General features: G+C 43.8%; 1 long non-coding RNA gene across 1 annotated transcript; it reads right to left on the bottom strand.

Moving 5' to 3' along the window:
* Positions 1-367: 367 nt before the first annotated feature.
* Positions 368-27,951, bottom strand: LOC118089877 (uncharacterized). Its single transcript, XR_004693196.2, has 4 exons — positions 27,676-27,951; positions 22,109-22,273; positions 6,385-6,534; positions 368-3,793 (listed from the first exon to the last, which is right to left on the bottom strand). It is a non-coding gene; the product is annotated as an uncharacterized LOC118089877 (long non-coding RNA).

Genomic DNA, 27,951 nt, shown 5'->3' with positions numbered 1-27,951 from the left:
CCCTCAGCTTCTGTGAGCATGCCCCAGGGTTCCACAAAATTGTACAACCTCCCACCTTAGGCACTTCACAATCCCCTCTTGTGGCAGGTAGGTAGTCACTCCCACTCGTCCAATCATCTCAAATAATACTCCAAGTTATAATTATTTAGTACAAATACTTGCCTTTGTTTTTTTTTAATTGTGAAAGAAATTGCTTATTACTTTTCTTTCTTTCTCTTGCTGTGGAGGCAGGGAGGATTGTGGTTGCACTGCATCTATGACAAGTTACAGATGATCCTCTACCAGGAAAACATAATTCTGTATTTCTGGGCCAAGGAAGGGAGGGCCCAGAGCTGCACAAATCAGCAACGAAAGATTTGGGAAGGCTGGCCTTCAACAGTTCTTCAGAAGTCTTTAATAAAAGGATAAGTTACACATCAACAAAATAGTGACGTCCAGGCAATTGTCCACAAGAAGTTTGTGATGAAAATGCAGAATAGTAGCTTAGCAGTACAGGCTTGGGCTTCAAGAAATATTCATTTAATGGTTCACTTTTAACAGTAAAGAGGTGTGATACAATACAATAAAGGTTTATTCAATCAAGTAGGGAGTCCAATTGGCGGTATACAAATTTAATAACTAAAATGAACAATAAACAATAAAATACAGCCAGCAGCACTCTGGAAACAAATTGTTCACTTAGCAACCCTCCTCCCTCTTTCTTGAGATACTTTGCTATCTCCACTTACAGATAAATGTTTAAGTGCTAAATTAACTCTGGAAGAAACTACCATCTGGATGCAGACTAAAAAGCAAGGTGTTTACTGTAATTGAATAAAAGGGAAAGCATTTGAACAGCAACAATATACATCTTTTAGACAGAAGTAAGACAGCGGGATCATTTTCCTAAAACAGATCATTAGCTGCCTTGATTAATGTGAATGGGTCTTTCACTGTGGTTTTGCCTGACTAACCTGGTCGGTAACCAGAGACTTAACAGAAGGAGTTGAGCGGTGCGTATTGCTCTAGATTACTTCTCCACTTCAGAATCATAAAATTGTAGCATTGGAAGGGTCCCAAGGGTCATTTAGTCCAACCCCATGCAATGCAAGAATCCCCTGTGCACAGCTAAAGAATCTCTAATGGATGGCCATCCAACCTGTGTCTTAAAACCTCCACTGAAGGAGAGTCTACCACCTTCTGACTCAGTCCTTTTCACTGTTCCTGTTGTAGTGTCCATCAGAGTTTGGAAGTGGGACAGGAAGGAAAAGCTAAAGGGAGGTTTTCCTGTTTGAATTTGGAGAAAGAGAAATGAGACATTGCCTATCCTCTCTCCCTTCCTCTCCCAAGTGTACATCTCAGTTCCACCACCTTGGCAGGCCATTTATGTGTGATCATAGGATTGCCCACTTTAATTAAGATCTGGGATGAATGAGTTGCCTGGAACCATATGCATCTCAGCTCCTATTCAGAAGCAAGTACCATCAAGTCTAGATATGGGTGTATTAGGTTTGCAATCTGAAACAACACCCATTCACCATTGCCAGCTCCTTATGCCACCTCTTTCCTGTCAAATGTCTCTTCAAAATACATTTTCCAGGAAGACTTTAGCCCAACCTCTTAAACTTCACCTCCTACCGGTAGAAATATTAAGCTAACTGCATTCATAGTTTCCATGATTCTATCTTCCCCTCCTTCTTGTCCTTCCATTGTCTCTCTTTTGTTGAGGTTTAGATGGCATGTTCCTTGGGGTAGACTGTTTTGCTTACGTTATAGTGTACATAAGGAATAAACAAAGCAGTAACTGCTATTGCGACTAGTACCTTTTACTACACAGGCATTTTATGTTCAGTGCAACTTACAAATTTTTCTTGTCTGGTTCCTTAAGGAAAGGGCCCATTTGCTAAGCAGCATTTGACTGCTTACATACCGTATGCCTCTGCTGCAGGTTTTGCTAAATAAAAGCACCACAGCAAAGAATACAAAATCACGCACTACCCAAGGGAATTCTGTTTAGGAGATTCCAGGCATGTTGGTGGCTTATTTGTATCTGTTAAGCCTCTTTGCAGCATTGCAACCCAGCCCTAATCACATTTACTTAATGTTCTATTGATTTAAATGAAATTTTGTTCAGAATAAGTGTACAGAGGACATCAGCCTTTGCATCTTGAACTTGCTAGGATTGCTCAATGAAGATTGTTCACATTGTCTATTTTGTTGGGGGGGAACCCCCGAGGAATAAATTCTATTTACATGAGACAACAACCACATTTTCAAAGCTAGCGTAGAATGTGAAGCCATGGGTGGCCTTGGTATTAGAACTCTGCTTCCAGGCTACCATCAGCAAGCAGTCTAAGGCAGAGGTAGCCATTGGGATGCCCTCCAAATGTTGATAACACAAAAAGAACACAATAAGAGCAAGCCAGATCAGGCCAATAGCCCATCTGATCCAGCATCTGCTTCTCACAGTGACCAACCAAATGCCTGTGGGAAACCTCCAAGCAGGATCTAAGCACAAGGGAACTCTTCCCTCCTGTGGTTTCCAGCAACTGGTATTCAGAAGTATTAGTGCCTCCTAATGTACTCCAACCAAACCAGCATAGATTTTAGAGAAGTTCCTTACATCAGTGACATCACATTGTGATGTAATTCTCTTTTATCAGATGTGAATACAACCAGTTAAAGATCATTCAATAACTTTAAAAGGGAAGAGAGGGAGAGAGAGTGTGTATGCTTGCATTCTACTATATCTCAAGAACATTTAATTTGTTCAGCAATTTCAGTGATCAAAAGTTCTGCATTGAATTTTGCAATATGCAACATTCCACTCCAGGACCTTAGGATGAAGGGCAGGGGATGAATGAATGAATGAATAATACAATGATGACAAGTTAACCGACAGTTTTGCACAAAAGAAATGTCAAAGAAATGGTATACGTTTTGTGTATATCTATGAATATTTTACAGAAACATTTGAATTTTCATTCGTTTGGTTCCTTTAGTTCCTTTAAATAAAGTTTGTTTTTCGATATATAGAAACAAAAAGTACTGTTTAACAATATAATAGTTTTAAAAAGATAACTCATGTGATAAGCTAACTCGTTCTTCTGCATTTAGCACCATAATATTTTGGACATAGTCAAGTTTATTGAGGTGAATGAACAGGGCCCTCAGAACGGGCTGGGCACAGGCACAATATATCCTCCACTGCCAGAGCTTGATAGCGGTGCACAGGCTGAATCCTCCACATTCCTTGGCTTCTTGTTGAAGGCCCGTGGCCGCAGTGAATGTCATTTTTGACAGCAATAGACAAGTCCTCTGATAAGGCTCAACCTCCTTGCTCCACGAAACCACCCCAGGCGGATTTCCTTGCTGTCTTCAGCAACAAGAGGAATTAGCTTGTTGCTGTTCCCTACTACAAAATGTGTCTTGCTTGGAGGACTTTGCTTGCCTGAGTCAGCAGGAGCCAGAGATTATATTTCTGCCTGCTTCTGTCAAGCAGAAGCCAAGATTGGAGAAGGACCTGGTTTGCAGTGTAGAGGCTGCTGTCTTGTTTTGTTGCATGTTGCTAATAGTTTGTTGACTAGGTTTGCACAAAATCTTGCACAGCCCTGTGAATTGCATGCAAGGAACATAACGAATGCTGAATGCTTGCCGCCTGTCTCACTAGTGGAAATTGAACCAGTGACAGCTTTTACCTGTTTGTTCTACCACCCACGCTGGTACCAAATAAGAGCATTTCAAGGAACACTTATTCTTCAGCGCCATCTTCTGGTAAACCAGGGAAACATCAAATTTGGCCTGTTTTTTGCTTCTGCAAAACGAATACAAAAATGATATTTAAAAGAAATTAAGTTGTAAACGGGGTCATGGGGTCACGAAGAGTCGGACACGACTAAACGACTAAACAACAACAACAAAAGTTGTAAATGATAAGTTTGCTGTCCACCAGCCTCCAACCCCATACTTGGTGACTATTCTGCAATTCCCTATGAGATGGTATTATAAACCATTCGTGTGGATTCGATACCCGCCCCCTGGTGCTTTTACTGCTATTTTCTTGATCTAAAATACAGAGCAGATAAAGCAACTCTTTTAAGCGGGGCAACATTCAGACTAACTCTAGGAAACTGCTGGAGTAGGTCTTGGCAGTGGCACCACCAGGGCTCAACTCTGGGGGCAAAAGACTAGAACCTCAGTAGCAGAAGGAGCAAGATCGCTGCCAAATGCATCAGGACTGGCTTACCACATTTTGAAGTGGGTAAAGTAATAAACATAATGATAACAATGTCAAGAGGACCACCCCTTAAGTCTCGTATATAGAATTGCCTATAATTGCAGTCTTGGGTGATGCTCCAGTTGTGGCAGCCTCCCCCCAACCCTCCTGCCATGTTGGGCTTTGGGAAGGAGGCATTAGGGCTCTCTCAGGGTCCTAGAGTCCTCCCGTCTCCTTCCCAAAGCTGACCAAGTGCTAACTAGATTTTAGGAAGGAGGCAGGAGGACTCTAGGCCAGGGATGTAGTAAGGGGGGGCAGAATGCCCTGGGTGTCACCCTGAGGGGGGGTGACAAAATGGCGGCCGGCTGAGGGCTACACTCATGCTGCCCTAAAACCACCTCTGCCCTCCCCCAGGTGTTGGGTTATAGTTTAGAACTTGTTCCACTACAGTGGTCATTGTAAGCAAGTGCCTCTTCCATTACTCAGCCCACCAACAGCAACAGGATTCACATCAGCTATAAAAAATAAAGCACTATACCAACCTTTCTATGCCAGAGGCCAAACCTGTCACTGCTTATCAGTCCTATCAAACTGTACACTTATGTCACTTGCTTCTAGCAATATTAAATTTGCCACTTGTTGCTGGCAATTCTGAATTATTCCCACCCCCCTGTGGCTTTTTACTATAGGACTGTGTCATTTCTTCTTCTTCTTCTTCTTCTTCTTCTTCTTCTTCTTCTTCTTCTTCTTCTTCTTCTTCTTCTTCTTTAATAAGTCATATTGCCAGTCACAATTTAATTTCTTTTTGTACTTTAATATTGTACAAATCTTCAGGATCAAATATTGATGCTGTTCCACAATTTGTGTCCTGAATAAATGCTATAGAACTGTGCTTTTATCACCTTACATCAAGGATTATATCTTTTGTTTCCTGCCCTTACAACTGCTTTCTGGAAATAAAATATTTTATTCCCTGGCAATTCTACAGCTGAGAAATATGTTTCTATAACTAACTGCTTTTGAAAATATGTAAGGTATAAATACATCAGTATAAAAGAGTGGTGGGAAACCTGACCCGCAGGCCAAATTCAGCCCAGCAAGGGACTCCATTTGGCCCACAAGACTGTTTTACACATACTACACCCACAGGCAGTGCACTTGATGTCAAAAGCAGGTAGGAAGTCCCATCCCATCAGCTGACTGGTGGTGACTCCAAGCCCACTAGATAGGCTGTGCAACCAAGTTCTCCATGGGCAACTTGATCATGTAGCCAATTCTTGCAGAAGACAGACTTGAAGCCACCACTTTAGGTGTCCAGCAGCACTTTAAAGCACCATGCAGGGCTCTTTGCAAGCCATGTGTACTGCTTTGAAGTCCTGGCAGTCATCACCTGATGTCATGTGACTGACAGCTGGGAGGCTTGCAAGCCGTGGGAAACACTGCTCTTATTATAAAACTACAGTGGTACCTCTACTTACGAATAACTCTACTTACGAATGTTTCTACTTACGAATGGAGCTCCATCCGCCATCTTGGATGCGGTTTAGATAGGATTTTTTCTACTTACGAATTTTTAGATAGGGTTGCTTCTACTTTTCGACTTATGAATGTGTGTTTGGAACACATTAAATTCGTAAGTAGAGGTACCACTGTACATGCAAGTACTCCTACTCCTATGAGTACTTCTGTTGCTATATAACATTTACTCTAGTCATACTTTATAGCTTGGTATTGATGCAGTGTGGTGACCTTTGACCTTGGCCAAGGTAAGTAAATCCTGTAATGTTCTTCCTGCCATTTGCCAGACGTTAAATCTTGTTGCAACTGATTTAGTATGCAGCAGAAAACCATTTCCAGAGGAGTAGTTTACTGTGTTGGGCTGTGCACACATTCGTGGTTAATCTAGCTCCAGGCGTTCCAAACTGCTTTTGTTTTTGTTTTAGCCCATGTGCACACAAAGCTAGTCAGGATCCACAGACATCTTGGAGTTTCTGCTAAAAAGAACCCTGCATTTTGATGCCGTTTCTAAGTTGGAAACATTGCTTGTTCAAAGTGTGGTGAGTGAATCCCAGATGTGTACAAAGAATACCTGTTTTGGGGTGGTCCTAAATCTACGACATCAGCAGGGTGTGTGTAATCCCACTTCCTACCTGCACTTTGGAATCATTCACTTCTGGCACTCTACTCACCTTCCTGTGCCTATCAAACGTCATATACAGTAGTTCATTTCTCATAAGCATCATGAGCAGACAAGGCAAGTGCCTTGCTGGAAGCTCTCCCTCTTTCTCAGCCTTGTTTCAGCCAGAGCACATCTCTCCTGGGACTTCAGGCTACTGATCCTGCATGGGAGAAGGTGGAAATGTTTAAAGCGCCTGATGGAGCTGACCCTGTCTCCAACCAATGGCGTGTACACAAAATAGGAGGTTTCAAAACACACCAAGCCATTCTGATGTGTATAGAGACATGCAAATTCAAATTGAAATACAGCGAGGCAAACATGGCCAAAGGTAGCATTTTCTGTATTTCAATAATCTCAAGACATTGGTCTGAATTAAAAAGCTTGCTAAAGCTGATCAATGTGAATGTGCAACACTCTCTGTTTTGGTACATTAATTCTATGTTTCCTTCCATAGGCACATGAATTATAATGGCATGTTTCTCACAGTACCTGATTTTAAACATCCATATTAATCTCATAATGATAGTTTACTTCTGTTTTGTTTACAGGAAAACGAGTAACTGTCACAATTTTATTTTATACAGTCCAGTAATCTGCTTGTGTGGTTAAAATGCAACAGATTTGGGATTCAACTCAGCTTCATTCCCTGCAATCAAATAATATTTTACCATCTGTATGAGACTTTTTATTTTTCTACTAGCTGACCCGGCCACGCGTTGCTGTGGTTCTTTCCTGTGACCCCCCCAACCCTGTCCCGATCCATGACGTATCCTGCCCCTCCTCCCTCCACCCCGGCTCATCCCTGTGTTTCGGTAGGATACCCTTCCCTCTGTTGTCCCTGGGGAGTGTTGGCCCCTCCCCCCTGTATCTCCATACCTTGGCCCCCACTCTTCGAAAAGGAACTGTTAGGTTCTGGGTTCTATTTCCCAGCATGCACTTTTGTCTGAACCCTCTGTTGTCCCTGGGGAGTGTTGGCCCCTACCCCCGGTATCTTCCTACATTGGCCCCCATCCTTGGAGAAGGAGCTGTCAGTTTCTGGGTTCCATTTCCCAGTATTTACTTTTGTCTGAGCCCTCTGTTATCCCCTCCCCCCTGTGTCGCCATACATTGGCCCCTGTGCACGCATCGTGAACATTTCTATATGTTTAGATTAAGGATCGGGGGTGATGATGTGCCCTGGGACCCTGAGAACTTCTTAAAGAATCCCAACCTGGGGAGGGGGGGTCAAATAGCGAAGCCCCATAGCCCCATAGCAACAGACAGGCCCAGACAGAAGGAGGGGGGTCATATGGGGCACTTGACGCGGGCCTCCGTATCAGCATAGGGGGCCTCGGTCAGCATATTCACAATCACTAAAATGAAAAAAGTAACAAAAGGGTTAAAAACGGGGACACATTATCTTATCTACCTGGGCCGGGCCTCTGTCTGGCCCTGCAAGGGCCTGGCAACAGAAGGCGCGTTCTGAAGTACCTGAGTTGTTCAGTTCCATAAAAAAACCCAGGAAGTGGCAAGGGGAAGGTAGGGAATTGTAAATGGGGTGGGGGTGTGCACTGCAAATATCTGAGGACTTAAACTGGGGAGAGAAAGTGAATGGTTGTTTTTTTATAATAATAATAAAGACACAGAGGCTTACAATCAGTGTCTCTGTGTCTAAAATAAGACATACCCATAAAATAAGTCATATTTATTTTTGTCTTGTGAATTTTTGGGGGGGTAGTGGTGCTAAATTGTAAAGTAAAAACCCCTTGCAGTGTAGGGGCCTACATAAATCAAAGGCCGTGCTGCGGCCTGTGGCAACCCCCCCCCCCAGGCAGGCTCCGACCTCCACTTGGCAATGTTGGTTCTTTGGTGGGGTTTTTTTGGGGGGGTAGTGTTGCTAAAAGGTAAAGTAAAACCCCTTGCCTTGCCCCCAAGTGCGTTGCTGTGGGTTATCCCCCTCCCCGGGCAGGGCCGTCTTGAGCAGATCGCGCGCCCTGGAGATCGCTCCGCCGCCCGCCCCGCCCTCGCAGGGCGCAATTGGTTTCCACGCGGCTTCGCCGCGCGGCGCCGTCCTTTCCGGGCCGGCGCCCAGCTTACCAGCCCCCCGCCGTGGTGCGCTGTGCCACCGGGGGTCTATGAAGAGCCGGCCCTGTCCCCGGGCCTAGTGGAGGCCTGGCAGCCTGTCAGGGGCCTAAAACAAAGGCCTAGATAAAATGGCTGCCTTGGTGTGTTTCAGTTGCTTGGTTGATGATGATGTCATTTGGTTTGTGGGTGTGGCTTAGATTTCACAGGAAGGGAGGGGGTGGAGGAGGGTACTACACCACTTGAGGGCGCTGTTTGACTTGGTGGAAAAGCAGGTCTGTACCTGGGCAGGTGTGCGATTTGAGGAATTTTTGCCCCCAACAACGCTCTAGGAGTGGCCTGGATCGTTGTGTCAAAATTTCAGGACGATCGGTCAAGCGGTTACGGAGAAAAGTGGCAAACGGGATTTCACGATTTTTACATTTATATATATATATAGATATAGATTTAGATGTCATCTTCTGCCACTGAACTAATACATGAAATATGTGGTGTTGATAATATTTCCAGAGCATTGGTCTTAACATTCCTATTCTCCTACTTAACATACTTATTTTGAGAATGGTCTGTTGCAATTCTTAAATTGTGTCACTCTCAAAAGGAAAATGTCTGATTGCACTGCAGACATAAATTCATGCTCTGGAACTACTGGCTGATTCTATGATGCTGAAGGTAGTAAAATGGTATTAATCATTCAAACAGCATTTTTAGATTTCCCCTGTTGGATGCCTGGGGTGGAGCAGGGCGGTAAAATCTTTGCAAGTCCAATTGCAATGCTACCTACATTATGCATAGTTCCCTGGCCTTTTGCTTCTAACCAGTTTTCTCTACTGGCTGCACTTGGTAATTCAGAGCACACCAGTTGCTACTAACTCTATAGACAAATTGATCCTTTAGCTATGGTATTCTTCAAACTCTGAGTATGCTAAACATAGAGTTCTAGCCACAGAGGCTTAAGTATAATTTTTTTATTTTAAAAAAATTCTCCCTTTGGTATTGTCCAATATCACAGAAATCTCTAATTTTCCTGCTAAGACATTTCCCTCGGATAATTAACATAGTTTAATGAGGATGTTAGACACTGGCTTCTCTTATTGCTCCAAATTGCATACATACTATTGTTAGAAGTGAACTCTTGGGGGTTTCAAGGTCATCCTAAGTATTCTTGGTTCTACATTGCACTACTTACAATTCAGGCTTCCTCAAACTCGGCCCTCCAGGTGTTTTTGGCCTACAACTCCCATGATCCCTAGCTACCGGTAGCAGGACCAGTGGTCAGGGATGGTGGGAATTGTAGTCTCAAAACATCTGGAGGGCTGAGTTTGAGGAAGCCTGACTTACATAATATTTGTCTGCCATATCCCCTGTGGTCTTGCACCTAACACATGCATATCTTGTGGCAGATCTTATTGGGATGTCACTCAGGATGCACAGGGCAGGGCTTCGATGTCTTTCACCTTCCGAAGTTGAACTATTAAAAAAGGGGGGGAAATAACCTGCAAGAATTACACTGTGCCATAAATGCAAGGTTTGAGACGGAAATGGCAGAATGGCTGCTGCAGAAGCAGACTGCTGCAGTTGGCTACAGTTGAACAGGGATTTATTGGTTTATGGGGTTTTTGTTCTTGTTATTATAATGTTATTTTGTGCTTTTATATTGTATTAGATGGCCCTGCCACACATTGCTGTGGCTCATCCGTGTGATTCCCCCCACCCTGTGCTGATCTGTGACATATCCTGCCCCCTCCTCCCCCAACCCCCACCCAGGCGAGTCAGTACCTCCATTCGGCCTGGTCTGTAAAGACTTTGGCCTAGTATGTAAACGGGAGCTGAGGTGCTGTTGAGAGGCAAGTTTTTATAGGTGCAGTACCAGTGTAGTCACTGCTAGAGGGCGATGGTTTGCAACCTGGTTCTTTTCCCAGCATGCATTTTCATCTGAGTGGTGTGTTTTGAAACACGGGTTTTTGGGGGGGTTATCTGGCACAGGTGTGACATCTGTCTTAGCAAACTTTCCTATAGCCTTCGGACATTCGCATGTGATGCTGTGTCAAAATTTCACCTCAATCGGTCAAGCGGTTTTGGTGAAAAGTGGAAACACACCCACATGCCCAGTTTACATTTATATATATATAGATTATTATGTTGTGAACCATCCTGAGATCTAAAGATGAAGGGCAGTATACAAATTAAACAAACAGACAAATGTGACATCAGCAACGACACCCAAGGTATGTATGTGATGTAATGTCTGAACACCTTTTCTTGCGCTGTGGATATAAGCTGGAGCCTTCTGGATATAAGCTGGAGCCTTCTTCAACAAACACGAGGAGCAGGGGCTACACTGTGCATAGCTGTGCCTTGAGGGAAAACCCTGAGTAAAAAAGGCTGGAGTGTAGACAAGCCCTTCATTAAAATTTTATTTTTAACTGAGGCTGTAGAATGAGTCGAGCTCAATAGCATTAGCATACGGGGAACCTAGATGGTGTTTCATAGTTGTAGGCAGGGTGGTGGAGTCAATGGGCCGTTGGAACACCTGAGGAATGGGACGGAGGCTTTTGAAATCTTTGCTCCCCCAGCACCTCCTGCATCGGCCACCTGAGGCTGGGAGAGACAACAGTGGCAGCCACCCAATGAAGAAGTTCTGGCCTGTGTGAGACTAATATCTAGCTGCTTCAACAATCCATTCTAGGCCAGGAGAGGCAGCTGCAGAATGGCCATCATGGTTGGACCACCAAAGAACAAGGGGGGGGGAAGGGAATTTTTATACACCCCTTTGCCCTGCTGTAGTGACTATTGCATCGTTGTCTATTTTATTGTGTTTAAAATATATTGTAAACTACACTGTGAACTTCAGTTAGTAGGCAGGACATAAATACTCCTAAATAATAAATAAATAAATATGGACAAAACAAGCCAGAGTCTTGTTGTGGCTTCTTCAGTCATCCCATCCTGAGCGCATGGTTTTATTTTCCTGAAACAAGCCATGAGCAGCAAACCAAGAACAAACTTTGGTTACCACTTGTGGTTTGTTGGGAGAGAAACAAACCACGAGCCCTAATTCAGATGACACAACAAACCATACTCTGGCTCGTTCCATCCACAGCGCACCAGGAACAAGGGAGGTGCATCGCAAGACCTTTTTTGTAGCGTAGACCACCACGCTGCTTGTGAGCATTAAACCATAGTTCGTTTTAAAGTGTGGCTGAATGTGATGGGGGAACGAGGCCAATGTACAGCAAGATTATACCAAGTTTGTATACCTCCAAGTACATCTCATGCACATCTCAAAGCTCCCTCCCTCAGAATGTTAACGTACTTGCTTCCTCTCTCAGCATCACGCCCCCAGAATGTTAGCATGTACATCATACTCAAAGGACAGATGGAGAGGAGACGTCACAGATCTATGTATGGTATATATAGGGAATGACCTACAAGAGAGCCAACAGAGGTGAGAAAGACACAAAAATGACTGGGAGGGGGAGGGGGTTAACAGCCAGACTTTGCTTCAGATGCTTCGCCAAGGAGAAGAGAAGGACAAATTGTTGCTAAGGGAAATGAGACAGATGGTTAGAACAAACAACTTGCTGACTCTTTCAGGCCTTAAAACTCTCCAGATCCTGTTGTGAAGGAAGAGGGGGGAAATTAAGCTGCCTGTGCAAACACACACACACACAGCCCTAGGCATGTGTTTCCAACAAATGCACAGGTGTCATCTGCACACTGCTTCTGCTCTGTCCATCACCTGACAACATCTCTCCTATGCCACCCCCACCCCACCCCCAGCTGCCCTCATTTTCCCCACAATCGCCTCTACCTCCATCTCCTCTGCTTTATTAACCACCTCAGCCAGTTTGTTCCTCTTAGCAATTTGCTAAGAGCGCTGGGTAGAGGAATCCTAGCTAATGCTGTGCCTCTGGAATCAAGAGCGACCGAGTTAATGTCACGTCTCTGGGGTACTCCTGCGGAGTAGCTGCATTAAATGACGGTTCTGGAATGGAGTGTCTCTCTGTGTGTGATTTGGCTCTAGGACATATTGTCTCCTAGGGAGCACAGCACCACGACATTTAATGCCATCTGATCCTTTGGGTTTCTGCCTTTATCACAACTGTGCCAAGGCCTGCCTGGCTCATGAGCCTCTCTGACTTGGATGAAGTGCCTGTGATTAAGAATCCAGTCAACATGTCCATGTAGCAGTCGCCACAATCCGAATCATAATAAAGACAGGCAGCCATTGGGGGAGGGGGAGAGCTGGGAGATGGGTTGAGGTGAGAACAGAGCCAATAATTTGTCAGCTTTGTTGAAAGCAAGAAAACAAAAACCCGGTACTGGTATGTAAAGTTGGAAAATAAAACACACTTCCCAAAATATATGTCACAAGCCTAGTGTGGCTGTGGTACTGTTAAACTGCAGTGAATTAGAAATCTAGCCACCATTCTGTATTACAGGCATGCGAAAGCTTGCCTCTGACCCTCGAGATATTGCTGAACTACAACTCCCATCAGCCATGGCAAGCTTGGTTAGGGGTAATAGGAAGCTGCAGTTCAACACTATGTGGAGGGTCAAAGGTTCTATGCAATTGCTATATAACATATACACCTTTTCTTTTCTTTCTTTCAGCTGTAGAAGGCATTTTTTAAAAAAATTTAATTCCTTTAGCCTAAATGTTTATAGGCTGATCTAGAACCAGATTCTCAGGACAGCTTACAACAATGTCATCCCGTTGTAGTTTTTTAAAGCAAATTTAAAAATACATACAACACTATAGGATAGCAAGAAAATGTAGCAGCATAAAAGCATGTGGCAGAGGGGAGAAAGCAAACTAACGCTTAATCAAAAGAAAAGTCTTGTGATAATAAAAAAGGTCTTCTTCCCCTGGCACCAAAATAGCATCAATGTAGGCACCAGGTAAGCCTCTCTGGGGACAACATTACATTGCCATGATGCCACCACTGAAAAGGCTCTTTTCCTGTGGAGACTTTGCATGGAAACTGTTACTGTTAGGCTCAATTAATAGCTTCCCTATAAGTGAAGTGTAGGGCTCCAGTGATTCTGCACATAAGAAAGACTTGAGTATCAATAACTCTACATCATTTTCCCTGGCTTAATCCTGTTTTAAGTGCAGTTATTTTTCCTCTGTATATAATTGCTGTAATTGCCACAAGCTTTTCACATTTTCTGTAATTTTGTATGCTGTTTTTAAATTGCCATGTAATTTTCTAGTTTTGTATGTTTATAAATTACTTTTTTTAAAAAAACACCACTCTTCTTTTTGCTACACTTTTGAATAATTCAGCAATGACCAATACTGGTTAACAGCGGGTCTTACGTCCTTCCCCCATCACTTACGGTCTTTGCACCTTTTTTGCTCTCACAATTTGACTGTAATTGCTCATTTAAAACATGTTCACATAACTTATTTCCACAAAACTTACTCCCTAACCCCTCATATCCCAGCCAGATTGCTGAGACCTGGAGGATTGCTGTTAGCTGTCCCTCATGTCACAGAGCCTGGACTGGCCTTCACCAGAAGTCAGCCGTTTAGTGTCGCTGGACCCATGCTGTGGAATGATATTCTGTCCTGCTTGAAATTGATTTTCAAAATGTTTTTATATTCCTTTGCACCACCCTGATATTTTGTGAGAGGGTGGTCTATACATATGAGTTGTCGGTGCCCAGGGTGACCCAGCTGTCACCACCGATGCCACCGGATCAACCCCACTGCCACTGGATCAAAGCAGGGCCACACTGAGCCACCTGCCTGCCCACACAGGGAGAAGCCCGGCCAGCTGATGGGGTCCTTGGTGGGCAGAGAGGAGCACTGGGTTGGGCTGTGCTGGGGGCACCTGTAGTGAGGGGTTCCTGGTTCACGCCCACTCTGAAATTATGCACCTGGAGCCACAGCCCCCCTGGCACTGCCCACACAATGCTCCTGAATCTAAGAGTGAATAGGATAATGTCACAGGACTATGTAACCAGATTTGACTCCCTGCAGATGCCAAATGAAATCAAAACATGTTGAGAACGATGCTTCCTGAGTAGGTGAACAATTTCACAGCAGCCACTGAAAAAACTCAGCAAAAGGCCACAATGTGTTTCCGCGGTCGTGTGAAAATGTTCACCAGGAACATTATATAAGAGGTTCAGCAATATGTTCATAAAGGTTGATACATTTTACTTTCAATAAAACCAGTATATGGTGAAGCCTGCCTCCAGTGTAATCAGTCAGAGTGAAGAAAAACATAAGACCTTTTTTTCTGCTGTTTCTCAGGCTCCAGCCACCAAGGAGGAGAGAAACAAAGGGATTATGTTCACCTATTCCATCAAAGGGTCCATAATTTCATTGATAAGGGAATCACAGTTAGGTCTTTCTCTATTGGGTGTGTATACAGTTCTTGTTACCACCGGTTGAAGTAGGTGTGCAGTTCACACTCTTGGCTTACCAGGAGGGTTAAATATGGCCTTCTCTGTGTTGTGGAAATTCTTGCCAACTGGGGAACATGCATGGTGTGAAGACAAATGGACAGAAAGAATCTCCATGCTCCTCTCATGGTACTCAAACCCAGAGTTTTCCAATTAAGCTGAATGTTGGGAGATTCAGAGCAGACAGGTGAAGTACACACAGTGCACTGATGAGCTACGGAATTTGCCAATCACAGGATGTAGTGAGGGCCGCCAATTTGGATAGCTTTAACAGGTGATTAGACCAGTTCATGGAATATAAGGATATCACTGGCTACTAGTCAGGGTGGCAATATATTACCTCCAATATCAAAGTTATTCCTCTGAATATCAGTTGTTAGGGAACACAAGTGGGAGAGTGCTAGTACTTTCCACACGCATCTGGCTGGTCATTGTGGGAACAGAATGCTAGGCTAGGTGGACTTTTCATCTGATCCAGCAGTGTTTTTCTTTTGTTTGTTTACTACCAATGAGCTTCTGGCCTGTTTTCCTGAAGTTGTGAAAGGTGCCCAAGAATTAACCCCCACTCGGCATTATGACAAGAAGGATCCTTCCAATAGCCATTTAGGGACAGATTCCAAATTTAGTAACAGGTTCCCAGTTTAGAGACCCAATCACCAGGCGGGGACAAACGTACCCAACAGCAAGGAACAAAATGGTAAAACTTCTGTGTTAGCCTTCTACAACTCCATGCTCTGAGTATTCTTCAGTCTTGATGGTGTGTGACTTTCCAGCTGGTATTTCAGTAAAAATATTGCTGCATGCCACCCCAATCTCTGAGCGGTGAGAAATTCCAGGGGTTCCAGGCACATACTCAGGGTTTGTGTTTCCTTTTGGAAATGAGGCACAGTGGAGACTGTGGTGCCATTATGATATATGGATTATTTACACATGTATACAACCTGATCCTACAATGGAGGGGTTCACAACATTAACAGCCCAAAGGAATCTTGCTTCTCCCATAGCTGCAGCCTTGGATTCAAACAGAAATCAAACATTGCTCTGACTCTCTCCAGCTTGTTGCCTTACTTCTAGGTCACATTACTACCCAAATTCTACTCTCAGCTCTGGCTTATTCTGTTGAGGGAGGGGGCTACACCCATTTGCCATTCTGCACCAAACACCTTAATTTCCCATCACCTCACCAGGAAGCTATGTTGGCTACTTCTTGGAATTAAAAGGCTGGATTAGTTTCTAACGCTGGTTCCCCACCCCACCCCCCACATTCATAACAATATATTAAAAGAAAATGCTGGCTTTTTACAAATTCAGTAGGGATTGCCTATATAAATGCCCAAGTTATTTAAAAACCAAACAGCCCACAGTGCTGTGAACACTCCAATATAACTTCATAGATGATTTGTTTCTAGAGTTGACCTAACCTGGCTTGAGTTTAGGGACATAGCCAGCTTTCCTGGGGTAGGGTCTGCCGCTGCTGGCACCAAAAAGGGGGGCAAGTGCCATCTCTGTGGGTGACACAGTGAAAGAAAATTGCATCAACAATGGGCCTGTCCAACTCACGCAGCTGTGAAATGTGGTGAATTGTGCCCAAGCTGCTGGAGTGCAATATTCTATGGTTCTGTGAAATTTGTTGCTACTGTTATGGGTAATTCACAACTCATGATTACTGTTCTTCAATTGTAATAATTATATGTATGTTAATGGCACAGTATGTCGGTGTATGTTTTAAAAACAGTGGGGTCTACTAAACCCCACACATCATCCTTGTAGTAGCCTTATGTATTTTACATTGTGGGTATTATTGACCCTATTTTGCAGCTATGTTAAGGCTTTTTTTAGTTACATGCAAATGATGTCATGCTTAATATTTTCTCACAGGTGTTTTATTTGTATGGTTTTCTTGGGGTACATTTGAACCTGAAACTGGACTGATATACTCAGTGGAGGATTAATTCTTATATTAGCTTCTGTTAACTTATTCCAGGTTCCTTCAGTTGTTGGCCTCTATAAGGTTAATAATAATAATAATAATAATAAATCCCCCATCCAACCTAAGGATTCTGGGAGAGTTACAACAACTGAAAATACAATATTAAAAATAGTTTTAAAACTTAGAATTACAAAAAATGGAATTACACCAGGTGTCAAAGGCCAGGGTATATATCACCAGCCTCCCTGCCAGAGGACTGGAAGGTAATAGCCAATGTACCATAATATCAGTTTGCAAAAGAAAAGATCCATGGAGAATAAAACCCAGGAAAAAGCTGGGAATGTCAGAAACTTCATTGGAAATGGGAGTGGAAATTGTCACAATGTGCATGTTTGAGGTCAGGAACGGAAATCACAGAAGTGAAATATGAGTGGGAAGTTTTTTAGTCTGCAAACGTTACACACATAATTATGTTATTTTCTGCATTGTTTTGGACATTTCCCTTCCATCAAAATTAATCACACAATTAATCATGTTCGTTTCAGGCATAGTGGCCAGTGAAATGAATAATGTAGGTTTCAATGGAAGCTGAATGTCAGTTAGAATAGCACTGATTACGATAAACACAGAATGGGACAGAAGTCACCAGCTCTTTACATCCCTAGAAATCGCTGCAACACCTTCACGTGCTTGCTTGCTTGGCTACTATTAACAGCCAAAGTCTGGCACTTAGGTCGGTTAAATACATTTTATGCATAACATCTGACAGAAGCCTACATTTATTTTGTTGTTGTTGAGTTTGGTTCTCCCCTGCAGCAGTAATGGAAGCACAGATCCACATTCAATATAATGAATGTGAATTTCCCCCCACAATGCAGCTCATTCAAACCCACCGAGTGACTAACAATGGGTGCCTGGCAAGGGGCCACTCGGTTGCCAAGGAATCCCGGATGCCTTTGGAACACAAGAGGCTGTTACAAGGAGCTGTGCAGTTCAGCTACAGAACAAGGCCTCTTATTTGAAACTATTTTCAGAGACATAACAGTAAGAAGCACAGAGGAACATGCTTTTCCAAAGACTGTGGCAGTTTGCCAGGCAGGCTACTGTGGCTATTCTCTTCCTCTGAAGCCACAACACTAGAAACTGAGCTCCGATTCCCTGTTGGGCTTTACGGATGCCCTGTGCTGGCTCTAAATGAATCAGAAAGGTCATTTTTGTTTACCAAATACCAAATGTCTCATTCTTGTGGGTCTCTTTCATGGGTCTTTGCTGGAGAAGCCTTAACTAGGCATTTCTGCAAACAAGCCTTCAAAGATCAGGTGTATGATGTAAAATCTAGAGCAATGTTGGCTTCATCCTTTAGCTACAGCTCATTTGTATGGGATAAACAGTTGATGGAGTGCCCAGTGGATGGTCTCTTCAGAGCTGGCAAAGGCTGACAGCAGCCATAGCTTATCTCTGAAATAAGTAGAAGTGATACCTGAGTGTCTTTACCTGGGACTCACGTGAATGTCATGACCTGAGACCCACTGGGGTCAATACGGCAGGCAGGCATTTCTGAGCATACACTGGAGTATACTAGGAGTATAGCATCTAGATCTAGGGAAGTAATAGTACCACTGTATTCTGCTCTGGTCAGACCTCACCTGGAGTACTGTGTCCAGTTCTGGGCACCACAGTTCAAGAAGGATACTGACAAGCTGGAACATGTCCAGAAGAGGGCAACCAAAATGGTCAAAGGCCTGGAAACGATGCCTTATGAGGAACGGCTTAGGGAGCTGGGCATGTTTAGCCTGGAGAAGAGAAGCTTAAGGGGTGATATGATAGCCATGTTCAAATATATTAAAGGATGCCATATAGAGGAGGGAGAAAGGTTGTTTTCTGCTGCTCCAGAGAAGCGGACACGGAGCAATGGATTCAAACTACAAGAAAGAAGATTCCACCTAAACATTAGGAAGAACTTCCTGACAGTAAGAGCTGTTCGGCAGTGTAATTTGCTGCCAAGGAGTGTGGTGGAGTCTCCTTCTTTGGAGGTCTTTAAGCGGAGGCTTGACGGCTATATGTCAGGAATGCTTTGATGGTGTTTCCTTCTTGGCAGGGGGTTGGACTGGATGGCCCTTGTGGTCTCTTCCAACTCTATGATTCTATGCTCTCATACATTGCTTTCACAGCTCTAATATTTTTGCTTTGAATCAGTTTCTACTGAACAATAGCTTACAGCAGGGGTCCCCAAACTAAGGTCAGGGGGCCGGATGCGGCCCAATCACCTTCTAAATCTGGCCCACGGACAGTCTGGGAATCAGCATGTTTTTACATGAGTAGAATGTGTCCTTTTATTTATAATAATAATAATAATAATAATAATAATAATAATAATAATAATAATACAGTGGTACCTCGGTTTACGAACACCTCGGTTTACGAACTATCCTAACCCGGAAGTTAGTAAACCGAGGTGCTGGAGGTCTACTGAGAGTCCGATGCCTTCGGGGAGGCCGGGACTTCGCTCCGATGCCTTCCGGAGGCCGGGGAGCCGTGAAAGTGGTCTCCGGCCTCCGCAAAGGCATCGGAGCAAAGTCCCGGCTCCGATGCCTTCCGGAGGCTGGGGCTTCGCTCCGATGCCTTTGCGGAGGCCAGGGACCGCTTTCGTGGCTGCAGCCCAGTCGCGGAAACGCTCCCCGGCCTCCGCGAAGGCATCAGAGCAAAGCGGTTAATCCGTTCTAGGGGGTGTTTTTCCTCGTCTAGAACGGATTAATCAACTTCCCATTACTTTCAATGGGAAAGTTCACTTCGGTTTACGAACACTTCGGTTTATGAACAGACTTCTGGAACCAATTGTGTTCGTAAACCGAGGTTCCACTGTAATAATATTTTATTATTTATACCCCGCCCATCTGGCCAGGTTTCCCTAGCCACTCTGGGCAGCTTCCAACAAAATATTAAAATACAGAAATCCATCAAACATTAAAAGCTTCCCTAAAATGCATCTCTGGGTTATTTGTGGGGCCTGCCTGGTGTTTTTATATGAGTAGAATGTGTCCTTTTATTTAAAATGCATCTCTGGGTTATTTGTAGGGCATAGGAATTCATTCATATATATTTTTCAAAATATAGTTTGGCCCCCGCACAAGTCTGAGGGACAGTGGACCGGCCCCCTGCTGAAAAAGTTTGCTGACCCCTGGCTTATAGTCTGCTGTCAGCAGATTAGCAGGATACCAAGGAGAGGCTGTGCCTATTAGGAACACAGGAGATCTGCCAAGTTCCTTCAGGCTAGCTGGAAGGTGAAGTACAGAGTACCCCTATACTGACATGCTCTCACCCTCTGTCACAGAACACGTTTCTGATACACAACTGACCTCAGCCTGCTAAGTGCTGAGCCTGCATAAACATGTTCCCAGTCACAACCACAATGTATCTGTGCCATTGTCCTGCATAAAAGTATATACCTAGCTAAGCAGAGATTTTTCATGCACCTCAACCTGTCTTTTTGCTAACAAGCAGGGCCTCGCTTACCAGCTTCACATACCAGAAAGGTGAAGTGGCCTTGAAGAGACCAGATGCTCCAAACTGAGCACTTCATTTAACAGACTACCAAAACATTTTGCACGAGACAGAAGAATAGTGAATTTATAAACTTTGTTCAGAACTATCTGTTGCCATGGTACAGCTAGTAGACAGGAGCGTGCTTTTTTGTATACCAATCAGGAGTCCACAAGCTGTCCACATGTTCTGTTATCCAGTCATGTTTCTGAAAGGGATCATTCACGAGCTAACCATGTAAAGAGAATGTTATTAAAGTGCCTTGAATTTTGTATTCAGGGTCCAGAATTTGGAGAATGCCTCTGGATCATTTATTCTTACTGTGGTCTGCAATAAACACACCCAGGGGGTGCATGGCCCCCTACCCTTGCCTCCCCCCAACTATTTTTTTGTCATTTTTTATAGTAATATCACAGATTTTATGGTCTGTTGTTTTTTAGTACACCTAAAAATTTTTGCTTATTAGGGGCTGCCCCACATTTTGTGGCTTGGCTTTTGAAAAATAGGGGGTCCTCAGTAATTAGCTAATTGGGAACCACTGCTGCATAGCATTATGCTGCTTCTATGATGCCGCCTCTGTCATCATTACCACTGATTACCTGCATCTTCTGAAAATACACCTTCCCTCCCTGCCCCCAGGCTTTCCCTGAATCCTGTTGTATTTGTAGTATTTTTATTGATGTTCTCTGTAGTTTGCATGGGTGGGTTTATGGTATAGTTGTGTAATATTTGCCTACACTGCTGAAACGTATTTTATATGTTGAGCAGTATAAGAAATGGTCTTAGATACGTAAATACAAATAAACAAGAGGTACTCCTTTCAGGGGAGGCCCATTGTTAGGAAGTATGGAGGAACAAGCACGGCTGGTGCTCACCTCAGTTCTGTGAATACTGATCAAGAGCAGGCTTCAGTCTCTGGGGAAGGGAAGCCAGCACCTTTCGCCAGCAGTAAATTGACTTTCAAAAGAAGAAAATAAATATTTTAAAGGCTTGCAGAGCAATCTCTGCATAACGGATCAGTTATACAAAGGCTTTAGCCGTTACTCACTTGAGCGCAGGAAATAAACCTTAACAGGAAGGTTTTCGCCTTTTTAGAAAAAGGCAACTGGGAGAGCAGAACCTCCAGTTTTTGTGTGCTGATTTTTATCCACTCGGGCTTGTTCACATAGGAAAGGGGCTGCTTAATGAATAAAACTGCTCAGAAATTTAAGTTAATGCAAAGGAGTGGTACTAGGATTGCTGACCGGGATTAGGCATTTGCTAGGTACTAGGATTGAGGACTGGGAAGCAAATGGCAGCCACTCCACCCACACTCTATCCCAAGTCAAGGTGCACAGTACCCAAAGCCAGCTACGCTATTCCGGCACCTGTATGAAAAAATCCCCAAAAGCACTTCTCCCCAGCACCAAAATTGCAACAACAATAATATAACTAGCCCGCTGATGCCCTTTCATCCGAAACTTGGGTGTCCAAGGCAGTTTTAACCTGATACCGCAGCTTCTTCTCCATTTTTTTTTTACACTCCATCAGCCCTAGCTGTCGTGATCAATGGTCATGAATGGCCACAGGTTCTCTATGACTCTGATGTAAGGTATGCATATGGATGCTTTTGGATAAGGTATTAACTTTCAAGGCAGAGAAACTATTTGACACACAGACACAGAACAAAACATGAGCAAAGCCAAGTGTCTCCCCCTCCCCGCTTGCCTACGAAATGCCCATAAGTAAGATTCAGGCAAAAGCTACAATAAGCCTACTTCTTCTCGGCATCCCTTGGGCTTACCTTTGAGTACTTTCTTGGGAATGGAGTGCAAAGGTCCTCTTTCCTCTGTGTTGCAGATTCTTTTATATTGTTTTCCTGGTCACTATAAGTCCTCCTTCCACCAAGGGGCCTTTTTTCTGGGCTGTTTGTGCAAGATGAGTCTCCAGCCTCCATGTGGAACTGCAGCTGGAATGCATGTTTTAAATATTGAGGAAGATTCATACATCTGCTCAGTACATCACAAGTATTTTGCAGGAAGTCCAGAAGAGGAACTGCCAGCCATATGGAATTTGACACAATCTTCCAGATGTTAATAGGATTATTTATTATTTAGAGGGCTGCCTGACAAGGTCTGTGAAAATTCCCTATTGAAGCTGCATGGTTGCCTAGTTACTTACTTTTTAAAAACTCATTGTCTCAAACACTTGTTTTATAATTGGTTTTATTTTGACTTTTATATTGTTAGCAATATTGTCAGCTGTGGTGGTGCATTTTGCAACTTTATAAAAAAAATGACCTTGTTGATAACTTGACCTTTTTACATGATGTGGGACATTACCGATGAACATTTTTTGCTGATATTGATTTTGCTGTTTATAATGCTTTTTTGCTGATTTTTTTTTGCTGTTTATAATGCTTGTTATTTTTGGACAATTAATAAAATGTTATAAAAAAGGGGGGGAATCTGGGACATGGTTTTTTTCTGTATGCTGATGATACTCAGCTCTGCTTCTCCACATCTGAATCAGGAGACACTGTGCAGGCCCTGACTGCAGCCTGAACGCTGCAGTGGGATGGATATGGATGAGAGAAAATAAGCCTCAATCCAAGGAAGATGAAGGTGCTGGAGGGTGGGGGTCCTGTGACTGATAACTTGGACATTTGCCTGCCTTGGATGGGGTTGCAAAAGCAGGTATGCAGTCTGGGGGTGCTTCGGGATCTAGCATTGTAACTGAAGCCCCAGGTGGCCTTAATGGCTAGGACAAGGATAGTCAACCTTTCTATACCTACCGCCCACTAATGCATCTTTCTTGATGGTAAAATTTTCCTTACTGCCCCCCAGGGCTCGATGGTAGGAGCGATTCAGCTTGTGCCGTAAAAACCCCTACCGCCCACCTAGAATCCTGAAATGCCCAGTAGTTGGCAGTAGGGACCAGGTGGACAACCCCTGGGCTAGGACTCCCTATTACTAACTTCGGATGGTACAATAGCATTGACTTTTCCTGGACTAGGATAGCTTGATCACAGTAGTCTTGGCACCCGTGAATTCAAGACTGGATTCCTTCCCTGATGCTTGGTCCAGAAACTGCAGTTATTGTAGAACGCTGCAGCACAATCGCTAACAGGAGTGAGGTCCTGTCAGCACATTACATTTGCATATTATACCTGGCTACTGATTTAGATCCTGTGAAATAATAAACAAATGCACACACACACACACAAATAAACAAATACATTGGGATTATACAAATAAATAACAAATGAAATGAAATATTATTTTACTATTTATTCCTGGAAGGTACTGAAGGTTTAATATTGAAACCCTTATGTATGTGAACAGGGACAGTCTTAAACTCTCTGTTGTGTAGAGTGTTAGGAAAAAGGGAGTGCATGTATGTTTCAAGTCAATTTCACATATGTGCCAAATTAGGTGGCCTTGGGTTAGCTTTACTCTCTCTTTCTCTCTCAACCACCTTCTGTCTCTTAAATTCTCTCAATTTGCAACACAGACCACAACTTGCAACACTTACACAGCTGATGCAAGAATTACCCCAATATATTATATGTAAAGTGCTGCAAATAACACCCCCCCCAAAAAAAATCCTGTACAAATGCCGTGTTGTTATCAATTTGCTATGCACATGAAGATCAGCTCATCTGACTACTAGCACAGCATCATGTTAAAGGAAACAAATATGGAAATAGGAATGATTATGCATACCTAATAAATGAGGCCTTGTTTGACATGAAGCTCCCAGAATTCCTCTCAGTGCTGGCTGGTCATTTTCACAGCGGAATGTGAGGCAGTCACAAGACTGCAATGTTGCTTGTCAATTGAATGGAGTCATGGCCATTTTCGCTAGCAGCACAATAGGTTTTTTTTTGCATACTTCATAGCAAATGAAAATGCTATATTGACTAGAACAGTCATTTGATTTCTTAATTATTAGCTGGTTGGAAAGTTATAATAAAGGTACAGTAACTTATAAAATGTTCTGCTCTTGAAAATTTTCTGCAGTTTCAGTTCTTGAACCTATAATGGGTCTTGAACTGATTATGTCAGGTGGAGCTATTCTGCTTGCCCATCACCACCTAGCTCTGATGAAGGGAGGAAACTGGAGGAAGAACAGCCTAAACAACAGAGGAAACCTCCTTCCTTTAGAAAGCTACAGCAAACCAGATGGTACTGAGTCCTAAAAAGGGATTCAGAACAGGCTAACTTGATAGTCTAAGAAACTAGAAGACTAGCTCTTAAATTTCACAGGAGCTGGTGCTGAGCCAGTGTGGTGTAGTGGTTAAGAGCAGTAGACTCGTAATCTGGGGAACCTGGTTCATGTCTCCGCTCCTCCACATGCAGCTGCTGGGTGACCTTGGGCTATTCACACTTCTTTGAAGTCTCTCAGCCCCACTCACCTCACAGAGTGTTTGTTGTGGGGGAGGAAGGGAAAGGAGAATGTTAGCCGCTTTGAGACTCCTTAGGGTAGTGATAAAATGGGATATCAAATCCAAACTACTCCTCCTCCTCCTCCTCCTCCTCCTCTTCTTCTTCCTCCCTCTTTTTGCATATGTCTGACATTGGTTGAGGCTTTTATTCCTGTTTCACGGATATTATGCCAGCCTTGTATTTAAGCACTAGCCTGGTAACTATAGGTAACAAGAAATTGCATGCAAGGGGCTGGTAGAAGTAGGAGAGATCATTCTGTTTCTCCTCTGGGCCCAGCACCGAACCAAGTGGGTTGCTAGGGGCGGGAAGACCCCTACTTTGTACCCAGTATAACAACAAACAACAACAACAACAACAACAACATATTGTTTATTATTTATACTCCGTCCATCTGGCTGGGTTTTCCCAGCCACTCTGGGTGGCTTCCAACAAAATATTAAAAATACAATAAAACACCAGACATAAAAAACTTCCCTAAACAGGGCTGCATTCAGATGTCTTCTAAAAGTCAGATAGTTATTTCCTTGACATCCGGTGGGAGGGCATTCCACAGGGTGGGAGCCCCTACCAAGAAGACCCTCTGTCTACTTCCATGTAACTTCGTTTCTCGCAGTGAGGGAACCGCCAGAAGGCCCTCAGAGCTGGACCTCCTCAGTGTCCGGGCTGAACGATGGGGGTGGAGACGCTCCTTCAGGTATAGAAATACAGTGGATTACTGCAGGAGGGAAGGAACACTCCACCATTCCTCTGCCAGTCCCCAGCAGGCTAGTAAGTTTTGTGGCCTTATTTACAAGGCTGTGCGTATCATCCTATATAATAAAGTCCCTGTGTCTCTGCGCCCAGATTCTGTGTGTCCCGTTTCCGCGCTACTGCGCATGTGCCCCACAGACACAGGGATTGGACCAGAGACTTGGAACGCACACACACACACACACACACACACACACACACACACACTCTCCCCCCCCCTCTGCCAACCACCGCTCCCGGCCGGACAAGCGCCTCACTGTGGGAGGAGGAGGCTGCTTCCTTTGCCGGGCCTGGATCCGGCCCAATTGCCTTCTAAATCCAGCCCGCGGATGGTCTGGGAATCAGCATGCTTTTACATGAGTAGAATGTGTCCTTTAATTTAAAATGCATCTCTGGGTTATTTGTGGGGCATAGGAATTCGTTCATTCCCCCCAAAAAAAATATAGTCCGGCCCCCCACAAGGTCTGAGGGACAGTGGACCGGCCCCCTGCTGAAAAAGTTTCCTGACCCCTGCTATAAGGCATTCTGGGTGTCACTGCTGAAAATGCCACCTTCACCAGGTTTCTGTGCTAAGAGGCAAGCCTGTATTTGCAATATGTCCTGACAACACGTTGACATCCATTTGAAGGGCAGCACAAGCACGAGGCTTGCTCCCTCTGATCATTCCCGGGAGCATTCTTTAGCCTGCACTGACCTTCACTTAAGGAGGAGCCTGCTTGCCAGTCATCCTCCTTCAAGTCACGTCTAAAGCTGTCGTGAACAGGGAGTGGGAGGGGCACGAACCCTCCAGGCTTCCTTAGGACAACCCAGCTAGCTCAAACTGATGTGTGCCTATTGCATTATTGAGTGGAAACTGGAGCTGAAGCAAAATCACATTGAAATAGCTCTTGCCTGGCCACTGGGGCCGCATTACCAGTGACACTGACTGACTCATTCTCCGAAACACTCCAACTGCCAGTTTTACTTCAGATCATATTTGCCAGTAATTTGATCATGTCTTCTGCACGCGAGCACACACACACACACACACACACACCAACTCTGTGGTTACTCTCCCCATCAAGCTTCTTCATCTTCCTAGCTAGAAAGCTCAGGAGCTCTGTGTCAGCTTATTTCTGGCAGAATAAATCACATTTTTCTTCTTACCAGACATCAACAGGAAGGCCACAAAGGTGTTTTTCTTTTTCTTTTTGTGAAAATACATAATCCCCCAGCTCTAATAATTAGGTTCCCTGTAGCTATGTGGCTGATGAGATGCTTTCGTTGTAGGATTTACAGCAGTGATGGGGAACCTACAGTCCACGGGTCTAATTAAGCCTGCGAGGCCTCAGAGGTTAGTTCACCAGTCCATTTTGGGCAAACCTGTACATGCCCTCGATATTTTTGAAGTTGTAAAGCAAAGGTGGGGAAACCTGAAGGCAGGGACTGTCTTATTATTAATGTTTCAAGTTCCTCTCTGGGAGTCTTTTCAGGAAAAAGAAATGCTCTAAATAATGAATAAATAGGTATTTGGGTAACAGATGAGACAATTAACACCAATGCTAGATCAGGCTTTTTGTGGCCTAATAATGCTGGCTTGTTTACACTAGTGCTTTATTTTACTTTTCATCCACAGTTCATGAGGACATTTCCCTCAAATTACCCAACAGTGATTGGAAGCCTCTGCCTGTCCGACAAAGAACTGAAGTTGTGCACCCATGGTAGTCAAACAGCACCGGTTTGGGGAAAAGAATGGCAAGCTTGATGATGTTGTTGCTGCTGTTTTAAAAAGTGTTCTTACATTAAAAAATTTCTGGTAAACCTCAATTTTCATTGAGAGCTGAAGGTGAAAAGGGAGGGGGTACATTTTATTGAAAATGAGAAATTCACATTTCCACTTTAAAGGAGAGCCAAAGCCACATACAAAACATTTTTGGAGGAGGAGGAGGAGGAGGAGGAGGAGGAGGAGGAGGAGGAGTTTGGATTTGATATCCTGCTTTATCACTACCCGAAGGAGTCTCAAAGCAGCTAACATTCTCCTTTCCCTTCCTCCCCCACAACAAACACTCTGTGAGGTGAGTGGTGTGAACATATTCACATTTTGTCAGAAGCTTCCAGTTTGGTCAGTCTTGTAGAGCATAATAATAATAATAATAATAATAATAATAATAATAATAATAATAAATTATCTTACCCAAGCTACTGTGACTGATGTTATCTTATGAAGCTTTTGACTTGAACTTTTGTTTCTCCCTCCCTATGATGCTTCATAGTAACCCCAAGAGGACGATTCAGTAGGCTTTTGATGCTTTCCCTTGCCTCCTTTTGCCAAGGCGTCTTACTAACGGCACAATCCTAACCCCATTGATTTCAACAGGACTTGCTTCTGAATAGACAGTTAGGCTTTCCCTGTATATCTCTGGGTGGGAGATTGCTCTTACAGTCAGCTGCCTGCCATCAATTTTAATCT

This window comes from Zootoca vivipara, chromosome 1, assembly GCF_965207765.1.
Source record: "Zootoca vivipara chromosome 1, rZooViv2.hap1.1, whole genome shotgun sequence".
NCBI classification, from domain to species: Eukaryota; Metazoa; Chordata; class Lepidosauria; order Squamata; family Lacertidae; genus Zootoca; species Zootoca vivipara.
The sequence above is the reverse complement of the archived record's forward strand: the minus strand, read 5'-3'. Positions and strand labels throughout refer to the sequence as shown.